Source organism: Mirounga angustirostris, unplaced genomic scaffold (genome assembly GCF_029215605.1).
Source record: "Mirounga angustirostris isolate CCGP_5_RB_7025 unplaced genomic scaffold, mMirAng1.0.hap1 SCAF_3, whole genome shotgun sequence".
Classification (NCBI taxonomy): Eukaryota; Metazoa; Chordata; class Mammalia; order Carnivora; family Phocidae; genus Mirounga; species Mirounga angustirostris.
Window position 1 is genome coordinate 178,970,414 of NW_026991711.1, and position 18,154 is coordinate 178,988,567.

Consider the following 18,154-nt stretch of genomic DNA (forward strand, 5'->3'; position numbering starts at 1 on the left):
GCAAATGGGAAAGGAAACGAATCTTATATACTTACATTCCAGATTTCAGTGGAATTTTCCCATTACTTGATTATTTCCCGTTACTTGATCCTCCCAAATTAATGTTTTCTAACTACTTTAACTTTTGGACAAATTATTGCTTTATACTTAAATAACCACATTTATGAATGCCATCTGCATGAAGCACGATGGTCTGCGATATGACTGTGGGTACCATTATATCGTAAGTGGTTGCTGTTCAAGGTTAACTCTTGTTGCTTTGACATCATAAAATGATAGTATACCACTTTTCAAAGGTCCTATTTTTAGGATACACAGGCAATGGTAAAAGAAATGAAATGTCAGCATACTCAAAAATGTCTGTGCAAACATTTCAGTGTTATTATTCTGTTCTATCACACCACACCCTTCATTGTCTGTGTGGTGGACAGAATAATAGTCCCCTCAAAAGATGCCTATGACCTAATATCTGGAGCCTATGTACATATTACCTTACATGGCAAAATGGATTTTAGCTATAAATTAAGGACCTTGAAATGAGAAGATGATCTGGATTATCTGGATAGGCCCAATGTAATCACAGGGGTCCTTAAAAATGGAGACTCTTGCCTGGTTGTGATCGGAGGGTGGTCTCTACAGAAGAGGGATTAAAGAGATAAGATCTTGCTGGCTTTGAAGATGGAGGAAGGGGTTCTTGGGCCAAGGAATGTGGGCAGCTTCTAGAAGCTGGCAAATGAAAGGCAACTGATTTTCCTCTAGAGCTTCCAGAAGGAATGCAGCTCTGCCACACCTTGATTTTAGCCCCAGCAAGCTCCATGCTAGACTTCTGGCCCCCCAAACTGTAAGATAATAAATACGTGGGTTTTTAAAAATTTTTTATTGTTATGTTAATCACCATACATTACATCATCAGTTTTTGATGTAGTGTTCCATGATTCATTGTTTGTGCGTACTCACATGCAGTGCTCCATGCAGAACGTGCCCTCTATAATACCCAGTGCTCCATGCAGAACGTGCTCCATGCAGAACGTGCCCATGCAGTGCTCCATGCAGAACATGCCCTCTATAATACCCATCACCGGGCTAACCCATCCTCCCACGCCCCTCCCCTCTAGAACCCTCAGTTTGTTTTTCAGAGTCCATCATATCTCATGGTTAATACGTGTTGTTTTAAGCCACTCGTTTTGTGATGATCTGTTTCTGCAGCAATATAAAACGAATCCAGCCAGCCCATGCCACAGCATTTGAAGTATATTGAAACTTCTAAAATACATCAAAATCACTTCCACTTAAGTGAGGGTTTACATACTTATTGTGACATTTGTTTTTTATTTCTTCCCCAAATTCCTGGTTCTTTAGTTAGAAAAGAGATAGGATTCTCTTTTGTAAGATTTACCCTTTTTGAATGTAACAAAACTAAGCGTAATTAACTTTGAAATGCTCTTTCTATTGTTTTTCCTGAGGTTGACTATAGCATTTGATTCAGTTTTTCTACCATAAATTTTGAAGTATACCCCTCTGAGATAAAAGAGACTTCTAAAAAGCATGAGTCAGCAGGCAAAGGTGAGCCACGGTCCTGACCTGTACCCTTTACTGATTTTCCGTATGATGGAAAGAACAGTCCTAAAATTGCAACTAATGGGTCTATAGAATCTGCTCCAACCAGATGATGTAAAGTGAGAGAGGTGTCGCCTGGGCTGAGGCTGATGTTGACCACGACACCTGCCATGGATGCCCTGTTGTTGCTGTCACCTGCTGAAGGCTGCACCCCATCACCTTGGCTCCCACTTCATGTCTGCATTACCCACCTCACCCACAAGGTTGGCTTACTGTGACGTCTACGCCCAGCCTTGCCCTCGGCACACCCTGTTTGCAATTTCCAACCTGTTTAGATTTCCTTCTAGAAAACATATACAAAAGGGCGCAGGTGTTCTACACATCTGCATAATGTCGCTTGGGTATGTATATAGCTGTTTTCAGGAGCCCATCTACTGTGGGGTAACGTGCAATTCTAACGCCTACCAGACTGAAGGCAGCTTTTGTATAGTTAGATTCTGTAAGAGCTGGGGCTTCCTTCTTCTACATAATAACACATCCAAACATATGCATATTTATGTTCCTATCCTACCACACAGCATCTGGAAGAAAAACACACAGAGACTATGTTATATGGACATACTAGTCCATATATAGTCCATGGACTAGTCCGTATAAACCTTGCTCTGGAGAGAGAGAAAATACATATTGATGCTACTCTGTCAGCCTGGTAATCACCTGTATCAGGGCAGAAGCGATAGACCTGCCTAAGTACGATTTGATTCATAAAAACCTGCAAATTTTCCCCAGTAAAATAACATTGCTAGATTTTTCTGATTCTATAAATAATACAGTACCCGTGTAAATAACTAGCACAATACATAAAGTTAGAAGATAACCATTTAAAAAAAAAATCACAGAATCTCATCCCTGAGGTGAGATGTGCGCAGTTTGCATTTTATGCAAAAACACCATTTTATGCACAGCGCATGCAGTTTCACACGAATGAGTAAATGAGACATCAAGATCACCACCATTTTTGTTATGGAAGTCTTTTAATTTTTAAATTCAGTTTGTTGTTATTGCTTTGACTTCCTACTTCCTCTTCCCTTTCTGATTTTTACCTTTCTCCACTAAGATGTAGTCCTATGTGTGTATGTATATATGTTTGCCTATCTACGTGTGGATGTGTGTGTGTACGTGTGTGTTTCTTCATTTTTTTATTTTTTTATTTTTAAAAAATATTTTATTTATTTATTTGACAGAAAGAGACAGCGAGAGAGGGAACACAAGCAGGAGGAGTGGGAGAGGGAGAAGCAGGCTTCCCGCTGAGCAGGGAGCCCGATGCGGGGCTCGATCCCAGGACCCTGGGATCATGACCTGAGTCAAAGGCAGATGCTTAACGACTGAGGCACCCAGGTGCCCCTCTTCATTTTTTTTTCAAGTTAAAGGTGGGGATTCAGAGGAGGTAGAACATTTACTTTAGAAAACACTTCAATAAATTTTTAAAATGCAGAATTTAGCCAGATGTCTAGTATTGACGGAGGGAGGATAGTTGCTCTGTCTAGAGAAAGGTGATTTGGGGGAGAGTTAGTGGCTTTCAGCTAGAGCAGAACAGGTGCCCTCTGGTCTAAAGAAGTCATGACAGGGGCGCCTGGGTGGCTCAGTCAGCTGGGCATCTGCCTTCAGCTCAGTTCCTGATCCTGGGGGCCTGGGATTGAGCCCCACGTCGGGCTCCCTGCTCAGTGGAGAGTCTGCTTCTCCCTCTGCCCCTCCCCCTGCTCGTGCTCGCTCGCTCTCTCTCTCAAATAAATAAATAAAAGCTTTAAAAAAATAAAATTAAATTAGAAAGTCATGATGTCCCAGGCTCCAGCAGGATTGAGTGGGAAGGATTCATGGCCAATGAGCATTTCCTCATGACAGAGACAGCCAAGGACTAAGACGACTCATAACTTGTATTTTACCTGGTCGCCTATTCTGTGTTGTGCTGTGACTCCCCTTTATCACCTGCAGTCTTCAATGAAAATCCACTACACTGTGAATGGCCATGTAACATTAGGGGGAAAGAAGGACTAAGGATCCCACACAATAAGGAAACATGGAAAAATAAGCAGGGGAGGACCACGGTGGGGCTGCACCTGAAAATGCCACAGAGGCAGGAATCTGAGTGACTAGAAGAAACGGCCTCAGAGAATCCTTAGCAATGTTGGAAAAGGAGCACCACTGCTGAACATGGGATGGGGATGGAATTTGAATCCTAAAGGAAAATGTAACCACGAGAACTGCAGGCAGATAATTTAGATTATAATTGCTTTAGTTTTAGTTTTCCCAGGTAAAACTGTAAGCCAAATATTTTTTTTTAAAGATTTTATTTATTCATTTGACACAGAGAGACACAGCGAGAGAGGGAACACAAGCAGGGGGAGCGGGAGAGGGAGAAGCAGGTTTCCCGCTGAGCGGAGAGCCCGATGCAGGACTTGATCCCAGGACTCTGGGATCATGACCTGAGCTGAAGGCAGACGCTTAAGGACTGAGCCACCCAGGCGCCCCAAAGCCAAATATTTTTAATACTTTGAGTACCTATTGATAAGTTAATCTTCAAATTATACTCCCATAAAATGTGTATGTAAATTTCTGTTTTTCCATATCCAGTACAAAATTGGGTCTTCTTCTCGTTCATTTGGTAGGTAAAATATTACATATGCTAGTAGATTAAGCTTGCAGTTCTTTGAAAATCTTTTAATATTTTTTCTATTGTGAATTTAGATGTCCTAATACTATATTCAATCATTCAGTAATATCCACCTAATCCACTTATCTACCTGAAATAATATCGTACAATTTTTTAAACTAACTTTTGAACTAATTTACTAAATTATTAGTAAATGAAATAAAAAGGCATTTTTAATAAGACCCAAACCCATATTATAGAATGAGAACTACGTTTGTTTTAATACACAACTAGCTTAAACATACTTATCTATAACAATTGATAAACGACTTTTCGAAAAGCAGTAGGCTTTCTATTAGTTCCTCATGAGTATATGTTGGAAAGTTGGAAGCCTTGAATTATCTCTGTCCTGGTCAAGTTGGAATTTTTTTCCTCATACATCATGTTGTGCCCCGCTTCTGTTCCGCATTTGAAGAAGGAAGAAGAGAAACTGAATTCTGCCCCATTTGCTAGAAAGAATGTCTTCCTAGTTAGGGTTTGGGCCAAAAGATGCCTCTTCCACTGCTCCAAAATATAAAGCACCTGAAGTTTCCAACAATTATTCTCCTTAGATACAGGAGGTATTAGGTTGCTAGAGCTGCTATAACAAAATAGCACAAACTGGGTGGCTTAAACAACATAAATTTATTTCTCACAGTTCTGGATGCTGGAAATCCAAGCTCAAAGTGCTGGCAGGGTTGGTTTCTGGTGAAATCTTTCTTCCTGGCTTCCTAAAAGTCACCTCACTGTGTCCTCACTTTGCTCTGTGCATGTGCATTCCTGCACTCTCTTCTTCCTATAAGGACACTAGTCCTATTGGATTAGGGGCCCACCCTTATGACCTCATTTAATTTTAATTACGTTCTTAAAGGGCCTGTCTCCAAGCAGTCACATTAGGGTTAGAGCTCCAACATATCAGTTTTGGAGGGACACATTCAGACCCTAACACAGGAGCTCATTTTACTTTTATGTCATATCCTGTAACATTTGGGCTAAGCCATAGAGCAGCATATTGTTCAAAGAGATACAAAATGGGGTTCTATTATCCCAATTATAGTGTAGAAGTGGCATTTCTGTTTTTCAGTGGGAAATGGATAATTTCGTATTGAGGTATAAATCAATGGGATAAATTAACATATAATTCCAGACTGAGCCATAAAGTATCAGAATAAATAGGTGTGCATGTGTTAAGTAAAAGGCTGTATGCAAGTTATTAAGCAAAATCAGAATCACCATTAAAAACATCACCCCACTATCCCAAAGCCAAGCATTTTCAATTTTAAAACTAAAATTGGAGATGCTGTAAAAAATTGGTTAATATATTGGTGTACTGAGAAAATCAACCATCAGCAAACACTGCACCCGGGAGATTTCCTTTTAGTTCTCCTGACATTTATACAAGTCTCCTCCCCCTGCTTCTTTTTGTTAATGAGTTAGGGGCTTTCCAGCAGCAAGGCAGCTTTGAAGTTACATTGCTTCTTAGAAGCACAGACTTTATCCAGAGATTTCTGCCTAAATCCTCTTAGACAATATCGTGCTCAGAGCTTTTGTTCTATATAGCCATTCCCTGATGGGATGAGTGAACTCAGGACCAAGCAACCTAGCTGGGTGCTTAAAGCCCTTCCCAGTGCAACCAGACAACGCCAGGTGTTGCAGGAAAGTGGGGGAGAGAGAGTGCCCCTCCTCTGAGAAGGAATCATTCTTACCAGCCCTATTCTTTTAGAAAGCATCACAACAACATACACCAGTATATGTTATTTATATATCTTTATTTTTCCCCTTTGAATACCATTTACCACCTCAGAGGACTCTTCTAGAAAAACAAACATCAACAAATTGTTCTGGTTATCTCTGAGCTTCTTTAAATATTGAGTGCACCTTTTATTTTACTATTTAAAGTAAGAATTGATTTGGTATTTCAAAGCCATCTGAGCACTTTCTGCAAAGGTCTCGTATGTTATCTTTTTGTTTTATGAACTTTTAAGATCTCTAGACAATTCCAGAGTCTTTGAGTTATGTTCAGCATGACTTTGGCTGCTGACAAAAGAAAAACTAAATCATTACATATTGGCCTGAGAGGGCTGAATCTTACAGACAGGCCTTTTCGAGGAGGATTTCTAATCTGATATAATAATTAGTGGCATAGATTCCTATATAATTTGTTCTCTGAGGGTAAAGCAAAACTGTTTGTGCCCTTTTGAAATACCATTAAAGAAATAAATAAAACACCTTATAATCCTAATGGGAATGCCATGGATTTGATTAAATTTCTAACTCCAGATGCTGTGTTCTATTGTTAATAATGTGTGGTCCTACCACCATATTGCAGAGAATTGACCCATCTTAAAGATATCCTGGGACCATGATACATAGAATGGAGAAGAGCCAGACCCTGGGCCCCTGCTGTCTGCCAATGACTCCATCTCTGCTTTTGAGAGTATCAGCCTGTACCCTGTAAGTGGAGCGTCTTTCCTCAGAATGAGTTCTGCTTTGGCTGAACCTCCTTTTTAGCTTTTCAGCAATGATTGCACCTCGTATAATAAGATTTTGGCTTAAAGTCATTTCAGGTCATCTTGGGTTTCTGCATACTTGGGAAGACAATTCATACCAAAAGTATCTTTAGATCCCCCCTAGGGTTTGTTGAGGTAGGGTACGTCATCCCTGGGGAACTGACAGAATGTTTATTGGGCACTCCTGAAAACTCTTCTTCCTCCATTTATGAAACATTAGAGGTCCAAACGGGTTCTGCTGTACTTGACCATCATGTAGCCTAAAATATGGTATTAAAAAACACGTGAATAATGAATACACAGATCACAGAGGATTTCTAGAGCAATGAAACTATTCTGTATTATACCCACAATCATGGATCCATGTGTAGGAGAGGGGATTCTTGTTCCTCTGTACTCCGGGTTTCTACCTGGGGTCCTGCACATTAGACTGACAGAAGACAAATTAACAGGGAAAAACAAACAGAAGTTTATCCATGCATGCATCATGCATACACATAGGAGAACTCAGTCTTGAGGGACTCAAAGGGATGGTTAGAACTTGGGGAGAACTGACAGAACAAAGAAAAAACTTTTAGGCTTCAAAGGACAGCAAACTGTGGGAAGGTAAATATATGGGTAAACTAATGGAGATAAGGTCTAATGGGTAAGATTTGTTATGTAGATTAGCCTGGTGTCCTCTCTGGGGCAATGGGAATCTAGAATTGTCTCCTGTAATTAAGATCATGCTGCCCTCCCTGGTTTCTGTGGTTCCATCTGACCTTTTTGTGTTCCTGACACAGAGCTCCTAAAACCCTTGTCATTTCCTAAGTAATAGAAGTGTCTTTTGATACTGATAATGAGGCCCCTTTTGAATACACCTGAGTTTATTCTAATGTGATAATGTAGGGTAGGACCCATTGATAGCTTCAAAATGGGACTGGAGATCAGAAAGAGCAAATTATAATAAAGTTGGAACTCTCAGCAACTCCACTCCCAATCTCTGGAGAAGGGAGGGGGCCTAGAGATGGAGTTCTACAAACTCTTGAACAATGAGATTGAGAGAGCTTTCAAGTTGGTGAGCACATCAAAGCGCTGGGGTGGGGGGGCGCTCACAAAGGGCATAGAGACTGTGCCACACCACGCCCCCACACCTTGCCCTATGTAGCTTTTCCATTTGACTGTTCCAGAGCTGCATCCTTATAATAAACCAGTAAATGTCAGTTAAGTGTTTTTCATGAGTTCGGTATGCTATTCTAGCAAACGATCAGACCTGAGGAGGAGGAGGTGGTGGGAACACCTGATTCATTGCCTGTCAGTCAGTGGTACCAGTGGCCCTGATCTTATGACTGGCATCTGAAGTGGAGGCAGTCTTGTGGGACTGAGCCCTTGAATATGTGGGTCTGATGCAAACTCCAAGTCTATCATGTTAGAATAGCATTGAAGTGTAGGACACCCACTTGGTGTTGGAGGAGTTGAGAATCTCACAGCAGGTAATGCAATTGAGAAGTGCTCGATAAAGTAAAATTTTACATATGCATTAAATACAACACTGATCTCACCGTATTTAGTTTTACAGCATCAAAGACACAGAGGAGAAAGGCTCCTCATGTTCTATGAACACCCATAAATCAAGATGGAGAACAAACTACAAACCAAGATAGCCATATTTAGGTATGTAGAAAGCAGTTAGACAAGTATTCTGTCTTTTTTGAATCCAACCTAGCCTTTCTCAAGTATTGGCTTTCAAAGACTACAGATAGACTGGTCAGTTGTCTTGATGGTAACTGAAAGGATACAGGGCCAGAGTCTCAGCATCTTCCAATGCTTTCTCTTGCAGTAGTTGGCTCATAGGAATACCTTATATGCAAAGTACTCTTCATATGCAAGCACTTTCATATCCATTATTTCATTTGATCTTACTTATTTACTAGCAGGCCTGCTCTTGCATTTTGATTGTCATCAGTCAAATTCAGAACTCTAGGTGGAACTCAAAAAGGAATCCCTTTCTCTTTCCAGTGTTACGTTGTCTGGGTAGCACATATACACACATGAACCAGATGGGTGGTCCCATTCATTCCTCTGATTTTTCTGCTTTGCCCTTGCAAAACTGAAATTGTAATTTAAGAGGCATATTGCATAGCTTCAGAAAAGCGCCACAGAACATATTTCCAGCTCTATTTGCTCTCAGATTTTTAGCCAAAGTGGAATGCAAATTTTCCTTAGTATTCCCTCTATTTATGACTCAAAGAATAGATTCAGAAAGGTCTCTGTAGATGACCAATGATGAAAGCCATTATTACCATAGATGGTTGAAGTAAAGAAGAAAGGAAATATTCTTGATGATTCTAAAAACTTCAAAAGGGAGGAAAGAAAAGGAGAGTCATTCTTAGATTACCAGGGAATCAAATAGCATGCTTCTAGGACTAATTCAGTAAAAATGAAATTTAAATAAAACGAGACCACAAAATCTTCACATACAAAGGAAATCATTGCTAAATTTCTCTCCCTCACACTGAGAACCACTGATAATAGCCCCACGTCTGAGATGAACAAAACATTGGTGAGAGGCATCATTGAGCTGTGGAATCTATGCCATCTGGTAAACAAGACAAAGTGCTATAAACTGAATCACAGATCTGGGTCCTCAAAAAATTATTTGTCTTCAAATGAGCAAACAAAATCCAAAGAATCCAAGTTTCCAGCCAGCCTCAAAGGTCTCGTTACCAAATCCTCTGTGTCTTGGGGTTCCCACGAACTTATACATCTTACCAAGAAATCAGGCAAAGTAGCAAGCAAATTACATATATTATCAATGGAAATTAGTTCAAATCATTCAAAATATATGTACTAGAAAAAAGCCCAAAACTAAGTTTTAAGAGTAGTTTCAAGTACCCAACAAAGTAATCAAATCCATTAATATTCCTCTGCACTGAGACAAATTCTCCATCTCAAAAGCTGTGAAGAGGCTGCAGAAGCTTCATGAAAAGTACCCACTTCTGGCCTCAGAGATCTGAGTAGGCTTCTCTTCTGAATAATGGTGGAAAAGTTGTGTTCGTGGAGCCCTTCCAGGTTCAAATCCCAGCTTTGCCACCCATAGTCTTGAGTACCTAATTGATAATTGAATTCCACTTAGGAGATGAAGTAAGATAATACTAGTTTATAAAGTACTAATCAACTGAACAGTATTAATACCAAGGGGGGGAAAAGAATAAGAGCCATGCTTAGGAACCAGCCACCTCTCTTAGAAAGCTGGGGCTGCTAAAACAGAGTATCATAGACAGGGCAGCTTATAAACAACAGAAATTTATTCTCATAGTTCTGAAGTCTCAGAAGTCCAAGATCAAGGTGCCACAGATGCCATGTCTGGTGAGAGCCCACTTCCTGGTCTGTAGGTGGCTGTCTCCTGGCTATGTCCTCACTGAGAAGAGAGGATAAACAACTCCCTAGGTCTCTGCTGTAAGGGCACTAATCCCATCCATGAGAGCTCCACCCATATGACCTCATCACCTCCCAAAGCCCCACCTCCTTGTACCACCACATTAATAGTGAGAATTTCAACATATGAATGTGGGGAGATCCAAACATTCAGCCAAGATCATCAGCCATCTAAACTAAAAATGGCTGGGAGGCACGAGGTGACATGCAGAATAATCCTGAACATGAATGTAACCAAATACCTACCAAGGGCCTACTACATGTCAGGTACCATGTTACCATCAGGATATACAAAAATAAACAGAGCAGGACTCTTGTCTGCAAGGTGCTCACCATCCAGTGGGGGCATTTAATGTCATAAGACAGGTTTTTCAGAATTTCTTTTATGGGATGTTATTGGGCACTCTACTCAAAGGTTTGGAAAATACTATATTAAAAATAATAGCTGGGTGCCTGGGTGGCTCGGTTGGTTAAGCATCTGCCTTTAGCTCAGGTCATGATCTCAGCGTCCTGGGATCAAATTTTCATCGGGTTCCTTGCTCAGCGGGGAGCCTGCTTCTCCCTCTGCCTGCCACTCCCCCTGCTTGTGCTCTCTTTCTCGCGCGCGCGCGCACACATAAATAAATAAAATCTTTAAAAAAATCTTAAAAAAAATAATAGCTGTTTTATGTGCCAGGCACTCTTCTATGTTTTATGTATATTAACTGTTTTAATCTTCGGATCACTTCACAAAGTAGTTGCTATTGTTTACCTTCATTTTGTAAACAAGTGGACAGAGAGGTTAAGTAGCTTGCTCAAGTTCACAGAGCAGAGTGTTTCAGTACCTTGCCTTGTGAATTTCTGAGAAAGAGGAGAGTACAAAGGTTTCCCAATGTTTTTGACCCTGGAAACTTCTTTTCCTCTCAAGGAGCGTTTCAGAGGGCCAGTGTTTTAAAGGGGAAAGTGATGGAACAAACTAAAAAAACTAAAAATAAAGAATGCAATTTTATTTCTAATTCTACTTTGCTGTATTTAATAGCCACACTGAAGACGTGGCTTGTTTCATCCATTTGGGGAAAGTTTCAATCCTAAGACATTCCCTACACCACCTCACCTTTGTGCCCAGTTGAGATACCATCACTGCCCACAGGCTTGGGACTCCAGATAGTGAACAGATAGGGAGCCATGAAAGAAGAGCTCAAGGCTGGGTTTTCAGCACACCCGTAGCTTCATAGAGATCCGGATCATTATTGAGCCATAACTAAAAGGAGGAAAAGAAATCTGACAGGCCTTTTTCCTAATAAGATCAAAGAGATTATGACTGATTGTGAAAATACAGCCTTATTTTTCGAGTTGTTAATTTGTCTTCGTGCTGCTTCCCAGAGAAGCAGCTCAGGAAGGGCCTTTGCACAGAGAAAGGGAAACAAGTAGTTAGGTGACTGTGTCCTCTGGGCTGAATGGTTTCACCTCGAGGAGCAAAATAAGGCTTTTCTGGATTTGCGAGTGACACGGTGCAAAGCGGAAAAGGAACTTTCTTAAAAATTTATTTGGAACCAGAGTTTTTAGCATCACAATCACAGGCCACTGTGGGTTTGTTAAGTGTAGAGTAGGATAGGACATTGGGAATTAGGCATCACCTACCCTCAGCATTCAACCCAGTGAATAATGTTTCGATTTGAATCTTCTTTATCCTCCCAAATATAATACCCTAAAAAAATTCAATGACAAAATGGTCAGACTGTTTATTACCTTGAACAGACGTAAGCAGTTCCCTTTGTGCTTCATATGTTCTTACTACACCTCTTAATGATGCTAAATTTCACAACAGTGCACTATGATTAATATAGTCCCTTTTCTGTACAACAGTTTAATAGAGGTCAAATTTGAGAAGATTTTTTTTTCTTTAGAAAATACTCTAAATGCATGAGCTATCTCCAACCAAGAATCATAGAACCACAATAGTAATTAATATTCATAGTTTCTGGTACTGTTTACAAAATAGAGATGTGAAGAGGTTAATACTGTTGATGGTGGGCAGATGAGAGGCCTTCTGCCTGATGATTCCATTCTCTCAAAGGAATATGAGGCAAGGTCATTAGCTGGTAGCGTAGGGACAGATGAGATGCCCCTCTGAGATCTGTGACCGGAAGTATAAAGTAAAACTAATCAGCAAGGGTGTGTATTTTTCTCTGGGAACATTTGACTCAGAGAATAAGCATGAAGTAGGCAAGAGGGTTTTTTTTTTGACCCGAATAGGGACTTTTCAAGAGCATCTGCAGGAGGGACATAAATGCAGGGCTGTGGTGTTATGTAGACAGGAGAATCTCATTTGGTTAAAAAAGGCAGAGAACCGGGATTGGATGGCTAGAGAGAGACAGGGGTGAGGGTAATGGACAGGATGTCTTACGAGGTCGAGGGTGCAACCATGAGAGTCCACAGCTCGGGATGATGGAGGACTGAACCTTTGACTTTTCACATAAGTGATCTCTACTTCCCCTTTTGAGGCCAAAGGGGAATTATTATCCCCATTCCACAAATGGGGAAAATGAAGCTCATAGAATTTCAACGTCTGGTGTGAGATCACAGAGCAAATAAAAATAGAAGCCAAGACTGAATCCAGGTCTTCTGGCTTCGAAGCCTGAACTCGCAACCCAAAGCCAAGAATGTTTTCTAAGAAGATATTTCCTGGCATCCCTACTCTACATTTCATTCCCTGCTCTCAAGAAGAATGCCTTCTCTGGGAGGGGTCATCAAAAGCAAAAGCAAAAGAGCAACAAAATGTTGGGTGGCAAGGCAGCAAAAGATGAAAATTGTATCTCTTTGCAAATAAGGGAAAAGAAAATTGAGGGACTCCCAAGACCTAAAAAAAAATATTTTGAGTGCACCCTCAGAGGGAGTCCAGTGTTCAACTGTATGCTCTCCTACAAATTAGCAGGAAAGAGGAACAAAACTGGGTTACAGGTGCCTATTAAAGCCCGTGATGATGAGGCGGCACCGTTCCTGCCATGTGTCCCTGTAGACAGTAGAATCTGACGTGGTTAAAAAAGGCAGAGACCTCTCAGTTTAGGGGACTGAGTTTTAAATTGCTTCTGTTCCTTCAGGTTACCAGGCATCCTTGAGAATGCGCGGTCACCCGCATCTGAGCCGAAGCATGCGTCATTCTTGCCCATTGAAAGAGAGAATAGGTAGGCTACAGAAGGGATTTCATGGAAGGAAAACAAGGTCTATTTCTATTTAATGTCTCCTGAGAAGGAAGAAATTTCAGGTAAACAATTTCTACGTAGATTGCGAATCTTGCCCAACTAGACAGATCTTGGCAAATAAATATAACAGATAGAGCACACAAATAAGCCAGCAAAGCTTTACAATCCGTTCAATGCTTTTATTTTATGGATGCAAAGTTTTATTTGTTTATACCCTGCCTTATTTTTCAGTAGGAGTTCTGAGGTACAACAACTCTTACTATAAATATGGAAAAATATAAATAAGGCTGCAAAACCAGAACCAGGGAAAGCATCCATACGAGTAGAAAATAAAGATAAGTCAGAAAAAAGAAAGTATAAATATACAGGCTAAGGGAATCACCTTCAGTGTGATCATTGATCTGCAAATGTGTTTTAATTTAAACTTCCTGGTAGTCAGTGTTGGGGGAGGGGGGCCAACTAAGCAATCCCTTTAATAACTAATTTTTATTCTTTAAAACAGAGTTTTCACATCTCTGAACTCAGAGTTCTTCCCCTTGGGGTTCTTTCTCTAATTCCTCATAATACAAGTGAAAACCGCCCACACCTGGTCCCTATCTACCTCACCAGAGAACCAGGGCTACCTCCAAAAGCAAAGGGACAGCAAAGTGCCCTTGCTCAACAGCTGCCTTGGGAGTTTCTCTGTCTGGTTGATCCCATAATTATCTCTATTTTGTTTGTGTTGTTATCAGTGTTATTGGTGGTTACTTAGTTTGTGTGCCACCTTTCCCAATGGATCTCCTAGTTTTGGGGTCAGCCTCCTGATTCATACATGGCTCTGGATTATATACTGATTCCTGGGTTTGAGCCCCACATTTATCCACTACAACCTCCTTTGGTCTTCTCATATATCCTTCTTGTACCTGCCCCAGGATAGCCCTGATGATGGTTCAAAGTCTTCTCGCCTAACGTGTACAATTTAAACTGAGTGGATTTCAAATATACCCTCACATTGAATCTAAAACTCAGTGACAACAATATCAAAAGAGGCTTGGCGAATGACCAAAGTCCTCAACAGAAATAAGTAAAACATGATAAAAGAGCTCGGCCACGCCTGTGCCTTTCTTTCCTCCTAAATCAGAGGCCAAACATTGTTGCTGTGTTATTAAATATTTTGATCTTATTTGTATTGTCTATAACACGGCCAGGTAGAAGGCACTGGCAATCAAATCTGGCACAGTGCCCAGCAGAACATTTCGAGCGCAGGCACAATGCGTATTACAGATGATGAAAACGTAAGAAGGGTGAGAATAATTTGGACGCCCTTCAGAGGAAATCAACAAAGATGGCTATTAAACAGTTGAAAAGTGATCTACCCTTAAGGAAAGGTTCATAGAACTAGGCTATTCAGCCTGCAGAAGAGGCAGTTAAGTGCAGCATAATAATAAATCCACACTTGCCTGCTATCTGTTATACAGAGGATCATAAATTGCTCTTTTTCAACTCAGCCGCTTACAGAACGAGAAGGAAAGCATCTACGTGGCAAATCAGAAATTTCGGCTCTAGGCAGGCAGACATTTCCTTTGCAACTCAGTTTTAATAACTGGATTTGGTCTTGGTAGAAGAAAAATTGTCATTTCTCTTCTAGATTTTTTTTTTTTTTTTTTTTAAGATTTTATTTATTTATTTGTGAGAGAGAGAATGAGAGAGAGCACATGAGAGGGGGGAGGGTCAGAGGGAGAAGCAGACTCCCCGCCGAGCAGGGAGCCCGATGTGGGACTCGATCCAGGGACTCCAGGATCATGACCTGAGCCGAAGGCAGTCGCTTAACCAACTGAGCCACCCAGGCACCCTAGATTTTTTTTTAAAAAACAACAGCCATCAATCTCATAAATATTTAAAAAAAAAACAACAAAAATGCTTTTTACTCACCAGCTGTGATATTCTTTCATTTTTTTTTTCTATTTCACATATAGATGCATTTAATTTAATATTAGACACTTGCCTGGGAAACTACAGGCCTCTGTGTATTTGATTCCGTGCCTGAACCAGTTGTTTGGTCCGACTCCTGCACTTAACAGGAGTGAGAGTATCCAGAAGGAGCACCTCCTATCTAGTCTTTTCAGCAGTCTGCTTAAATCTTCTGAATTATCTATTTCCAAGTCATAAATGTGCTAGCACCCGGAAACTAAACCTCCTATGAACCCATGTTATTTTTTAAGGTTGTTATAGATAGATTCGGTTACCAATTTTTTAATGGAGCGGGGACACACTGTGTGACAGAATATAAACAATTTCTCCTCCTATATAAATCACTCTTCCTCTGTTCCACAGAGTAGCCCTTGCAACAGCTGGTAACTGAGGATGGCTGTTTACTTTAGACTTTGTTCCCAAGTAGATAAGAATTGTCAAGCTGGGGAAATATACATGGATGTGTACATATACATGTGTGTATCTCTGCACATGTCTTATGTATGAGGACATCTCAGACCTAAGGCATAAAATCTCCATGATTTAGGCCTCATTTCAGTATTTAAGAATATAAATCGGTCCATTTGGTTGGATTTTGCTTTGCTCAATTAAAGCTGAATTTATGTAATACCATTAAGCATCGGTATTCACATCTGGTGGCATTCAAGATGTTATTTACACTCAGTGTAGTGAACTTCCCTGCAACTGTTTGCATTAGGTTCAAGTCTCCGGCTCCCTGTTTGGTGAGGTTCACCTGACATGGTTTAGACCCATAAAGATCACTGAAAGAGGCTCTTCATGCTAAAGCAGCTCCATAGAAAGCCACGCGTGTACAGCACTGAATGTATCAGCCATCTGTCCAGGAAATGTATCCATATGCTTCCTAGTACATTTGTCCAATCAGACTTTGGCAAAAGTCTTCATACTCATGTCGGAGAAAGCAGTTCCCACCTCTGTCTGCGCATTAACCTTAAGCGGTTTTCTACTTTATTGTTTTCTTATATATTATTCTATTTAATTTTCTCAACAACCTACATACGTATGGTTACCCTCATTTTGTAAGGAAATGGAGGCTAAGGGAGACTGAGATTTGCCCCGCTAAATGGCAAAGCTTCTGAGCTTCCAGTAGAGGGAACAATATGCTACAGTTATGCACTGTGGGGTGAGAGGAATATACGTGTGTCCATTGTGTGTATGTGTGTACCTACAGGTATGTATACCTATAGCTATATTTATGTACGTATCTATGTATCTAATCAGCAAACCATAAGGCTAGCAAATGTCTCTATCGCTTTGCTTGAATAGTTTAGAATTTTAAAAAAATACATTTACTAAAAACATCAGGGTTTAATTACACCACACTTTGAAGTCTTTAGAAAAAAAAAGATTAATAGATTGCAAATAGTATGAGACCCAACTCTACAGATAGAAGAGCAGCTTGCCCTGTAACTTTATTGGCACACACAAAAAAACAGAAAGTTCATCTTCTCTACCCCAAAGTTTCACATGTCATTGTCACATCCTAAATAGTTACTGAATTAGACATGCACGTCTTGTCCTCTACTCTTATACTGCTCAGGTACGAGCCAGGGAAAACTGGGAAACTCCCTACTGGTCCTTTCTTTGGCTTAACACGTTGAGGGTTGCTGCCCTAGAATGCTAATATATTATCTGCCAGTGATTAAACACTTATTACCTATTAACATCTTAGTACAAACTAAGTTAAAATGTAACTAGCCAAACATATGGCAAGAATTCAAGAAACCGCAATGTCAGATAGATATATTTTTGCATGATACCTAGAAAGGTCTTGAGCAAGGGGGTCCAAGCTTTTTCAGTACTTGTCCATAAGGCCTGGAACCAAAATGGTTGCCAGATAATAAAATTGCGGTGACACCAATGAGGAGTCAAGAGAGTCTGTACTAAATAGATGAATCAAGGGCTAAAGAGGAGGGTGTTAAATCTAGATTTTTTTTTTTTTGCCAGTAATTTTGCTAAATATCCAAGTTTTATTATGTAATTTTAAAATAATTAAACCTGAACTACTCCAATTTGTATAATTATTTACATTCAGCCTCTTTCACTTATACTGTATGATTTAAGCCAGTCTGCCAGCATGATTCTTAGAAGGAACTCATGAAAGAGTAACAGCGAGGACAGATGCTTACACCTGCCATGTCTACTGATTCAAGCGGACTAGACAAATAAGTAAAAATCCCCCCAAATTAAAACTTCCAGGTGCCCACAGTTTGGGTCAGATGTGGGACACCGAGATCTAGAGTTGTACTATCCATTATGGTGGCCACTTGCCACATGGAGCTATTTAATGTAAAATTAAATTAAATTAAATTAAATATCAGTTCCTCAGCCTCACTAGCTACCTTTCAATGGCCCACTAGCCAAATGTAGCTAGTGGTTACTGTATTAGAAAGCACAGATACAGACCATTTCTTCATCATAGGAAGTTCTACTGGACAGCACTGGATCTAGAGAGAAAGACATATGGTATTTCTCTAAGGTTAGACTCTAAGATTGCTATCTCAGGAGGCAGAAGGCAGCTTGAATAGGACAGAGAGGTCAAGGGTAGGACTGAATATTTTTTAGTCATGAGAATGAAGGAAATCTTGCCATAGGCAACAATATGGATGAACCTGGAGGGTATTATGCTTAGTTAAATACATCAGAGAAAGAACAAATACTGGATGATATCACTTATATGAGGAATCTTAAAAGAAAAAAAAAGTCATGGAAACAGAAAACAGATTAGTGGTTGCCATAGGCAAGGGGTAGAGGGTGGGGGAATTGGGTGAAGATGATCACAAAGGTACAAACCCCCAGTTACAAGTTAA